Source organism: Amia ocellicauda, chromosome 12 (assembly GCF_036373705.1).
Source record: "Amia ocellicauda isolate fAmiCal2 chromosome 12, fAmiCal2.hap1, whole genome shotgun sequence".
NCBI classification, from domain to species: Eukaryota; Metazoa; Chordata; class Actinopteri; order Amiiformes; family Amiidae; genus Amia; species Amia ocellicauda.
In genome coordinates this window covers 39,449,240-39,453,417 of record NC_089861.1, presented here as the reverse complement: position 1 = coordinate 39,453,417, position 4,178 = coordinate 39,449,240, and the positions used below count along the sequence as shown (strand labels likewise).

General features: G+C 48.4%; 2 non-coding genes across 2 annotated transcripts; both read left to right on the top strand.

The window, feature by feature from the left end:
• Positions 1-2,507: 2,507 nt before the first annotated feature.
• On the top strand, positions 2,508-2,581 carry trnai-aau (transfer RNA isoleucine (anticodon AAU)). The gene has a single exon. It is a non-coding gene; the product is annotated as a tRNA-Ile (tRNA).
• Positions 2,582-3,832: 1,251 nt separating this feature from the next.
• On the top strand, positions 3,833-3,906 carry trnai-aau (transfer RNA isoleucine (anticodon AAU)). Its single transcript has one exon. It is a non-coding gene; the product is annotated as a tRNA-Ile (tRNA).
• Positions 3,907-4,178: the final 272 nt, after the last annotated feature.

Below are 4,178 nucleotides of genomic sequence, written 5' to 3'. Positions count from 1 at the left end.
TTATCCAGCTTAAGGTCTTGTCACGACACAGGTGACCTGCCCCAGCCAAATCAGATGAGAGCCTATGATCCTTAATATTAGATAGATAGTTTTCACTAGCGAGCACCCGGCCGGGCGATGTCCAGGCTGCCCGCAACGTCACCGTGGTTTTTCCAGGGGACCACACACTGCCGGGGGAGAGAGAAAAAGAAGGAGCTAAGGAGGCAGATTTGTTTTTGGGACAGGCAAGGCGAGAAGGGGAAGTGGGTCGGGGAGAAACATGTTTAGGTGTGGTGTTTGGCAACATGCTGGTATCCAGGACAGTCAGGTCAGAGGGGGTCTTGGGAATGGAAGGGAGGGTGCCCGCCGTCGGGCATCAGAAGGTGGCATCGTCCCGGGCAATGATGGTTCTCTGCCAGCCTGGTGCCAGCCTTCATGTTGGACGTGGGAGATGGCAGATGAACTGCTCCAAGGCCACCAGGTCGGCAACTTCCGTGGCTTGAGCCAGCGGTGGCAGGCACCGGGAGCCAGGTTCGAACCGGAGGCTTCTGAGCTTTCGGCGCTGGCCGTCCGACGTCAGACCGACCCGGTCCAGGACACTGTCCCTCAGACTTTTGTAGTCTAGGGCACTCGGGTGGCAGGGGAGCCAGGCGTACCGCCCACTCCGACTCCGGCCAGTCGCAACACCGGGCAGTGCGCTTGAAGATGGCAAGAAAAGCCTCCGGGTCATGAAGTGAGCACTGACTCCGGTGGTACTCGATCCCACAACCATTGAATGACCACTGCCCTTTTCACTAAAAGTCCAACGCGCTATCCATTGCGCCACAGAGCATGCCTACTGATGATGGGGCATCTCAGCGTGCTTGTACAAGTAGCATTTACAGATGTGTTTTTTTAATCGCTCTCTCTGATATAGAGATGAAAGGAAATGATGGGTTCTTCTTTTAGATAATACGACTCATGTTGACTTGACTGTGAGGGAAAGTTTTTGTCAGGCACACTGTCTGTGTGTTTGTCTGTCTATCCGTGGCTGTCTGTGTGTCTGTGGCAGTCTGTGCTTGTGGCTGTCTGTGTGTGTCTGTGGCTGGACCGATGGGGCTGATTGGAAACATCTTCGACCTGGGTTTCTCTTCATCACAGATACATCTTTCGCTGCCCACATGCCCGAATTGCTTTTCAGCTGGATCACAGCCTCGCCCCAGGTGGGCAAAACCTCCAAAAGTGGTACAAACTCATCCACGTATTCCAGTGTTTCCGAGAAAGCTTGGCATAGTGAGTGAGAAAGTCAACCCTGACAGTGTGGCGACAGATGAGAAGCCACGGAATTGATGCACTCTGTGATGTCATAGAAGTCAGCTGTGAGAGAGTTCTGAGATGTCATCGCTGAACTGGCAGTGAAGGGAGAGGGAGAGGAAGGCAAAGCATGTACATGGCTTCTCTCGCAGACTGGGCAAGATTGGATTAATGAGAGAGTGCAAGGACGGAAATGCAGTTGTTTTCTCGAAGAGTGTAGAAGAGTTTTCTGGTCTCCTGATGGAGGCGTAGGTTCAAATACCACTTCTGACAGACTGATTTATAGCATGACCAATGCTAGGAATTGCAAAAGTGTTCTTTTATTTTCTGACACTAAGCTGTTGGTCACCTCGACTCGGTTGCATAAGTGTTGAAAGTCACGGATTCCCGCAATTCTGTGGCCGCATTCTCAAGGCTATCTTCTATAATACACCTCTCAAAAAAATAAGGGAACAAGTAATCATCACAGCATAATACCAAGTCAGTTACAGTTCAGGCATATTAATCTGTACAGTTAGGAAGCCTAAGCGGTTGTGAATCACTGTCTCTTGTTTTGGTGCAAATGAAAGTGACAGCAGGTGCACCGGAGATAGGCAACAGCAAGACAACCCCAAAAAGGGAATGGTTTTGCAGGTGGTGGCCACAGACGATTGCTCTCTCCTTATCCTTCCTGACTGATTCTTCTCTAGTTTTGCCTTTTGCTAGTGTCCTTGTCACTACTGGAATTATGAGGTGCTCCCTGCAGCCCATTCAGGTTGCAAAGGTAGTCCAGCTCCTCCAGTATGGCACATCCATACGTGCCGTCTGAAGAAAGTTTGCTGTGTCTCCCAGTACAGTCTCAAAAGCATGGAGGTGGGAGAGTTACGAATTATGCAATGTACGGTGAAGATCTTGAGGTTTCCTAGATTTTGATCACGGAGATCCGATGTGTGATTTAAGTGTTCCCGCAGTTTTCTTGATCAGTATATAATCTCGCGGTGGACGTATACATCCTCTCAGAATGGCCGAGTGGTCTAATTTGCCAGACTTAAGGTGTTGTTCCCTTGGAGAGTGTAAAAGGGTTTTCTGGTCTCCTGATGGAGGCGTGGGTTCAAATCCCACTCCTGACAGATTGATTTATAGCATCACCAATGCTAGGAATTGCAAAAGTGTTCTTTTCACACTTGTGTGTAATGCATTTTGCAGCCAAATTACATAAACATGAGGAAATGCCTGGCAGAGAGACTACTTTTGATGGCCGGTTAGCTCAGTTGGTTAGAGCGTGGTGCTAATAACGCCAAGGTCTTGGGTTCGATCCCCACATCGGCCAAGACCGATCGTAGGTGCTCATCCGTCTAGTTCGAGTCCTGTTTTTTGAATGTTTGACATGAAACTCCCTGAAGGCAAGCGTAGTAGTGCACTTAAGCAGTGGTAGGATCCACAAGACTTCATCAAGCCGTGTCAAAGTCGGCCATCTACATGCACACGGGAAAATGTCCTTTCGCCGCTTTGCTTTTCTCAGAACACTTCATTTGCATTCTGTCCTCTGATAGTTTCACCTCGTGGGCTCCTGCCAATTCCTTATTACACAGACTTGGAGAGGGAAGCAATGCCAGTGGCTTCAAGAATCAACGCAAGTTTCATGAATGGCACATCTAAGCCATGGTGCCAACCAGACATTGAGCTGTTGGTCACCTCGACTCGGTTGCATAAGTGTTGAAAGTCACGGATTCCCGCAATTCTGTGGCCGCATTCTCAAGGCTATCTTCTATAATACACCTCTCAAAAAAATAAGGGAACAAGTAATCATCACAGCATAATACCAAGTCAGTTACAGTTCAGGCATATTAATCTGTACAGTTAGGAAGCCTAAGCGGTTGTGAATCACTGTCTCTTGTTTTGGTGCAAATGAAAGTGACAGCAGGTGCACCGGAGATAGGCAACAGCAAGACAACCCCAAAAAGGGAATGGTTTTGCAGGTGGTGGCCACAGACGATTGCTCTCTCCTTATCCTTCCTGACTGATTCTTCTCTAGTTTTGCCTTTTGCTAGTGTCCTTGTCACTACTGGAATTATGAGGTGCTCCCTGCAGCCCATTCAGGTTGCACAGGTAGTCCAGCTCCTCCAGTATGGCACATCCATACGTGCCGTCTGAAGAAAGTTTGCTGTGTCTCCCAGTACAGTCTCAAAAGCATGGAGGTGGGAGAGTTACGAATTATGCAATGTACGGTGAAGATCTTGAGGTTTCCTAGATTTTGATCACGGAGATCCGATGTGTGATTTAAGTGTTCCCGCAGTTTTCTTGATCAGTATATAATCTCGCGGTGGACGTATACATCCTCTCAGAATGGCCGAGTGGTCTAATTTGCCAGACTTAAGGTGTTGTTCCCTTGAAGAGTGTAGAAGGGTTTTCTGGTCTCCTGATGGAGGCGTGGGTTCAAATCCCACTCCTGACAGATTGATTTATAGCATCACCAATGCTAGGAATTGCAAAAGTGTTCTTTTCACACTTGTGTGTAATGCATTTTGCAGCCAAATTACATAAACATGAGGAAATGCCTGGCAGAGAGACTACTTTTGATGGCCGGTTAGCTCAGTTGGTTAGAGCGTGGTGCTAATAACGCCAAGGTCTTGGGTTCGATCCCCACATCGGCCAAGACCGATCGTAGGTGCTCATCTGTCTAGTTGGAGTCCTGTTTTTTGAATGTTTGACATGAAACTCCCTGAAGGCAAGCGTAGTAGTGCACTTAAGCAGTGGTAGGATCCACAAGACTTCATCAAGCCGTGTCAAAGTCGGCCATCTACATGCACACGGGAAAATGTCCTTTCGCCGCTTTGCTTTTCTCAGAACACTTCATTTGCATTCTGTCCTCTGATAGTTTCACCTCGTGGGCTCCTGCCAATTCCTTATTACACAGACTTGGAGAG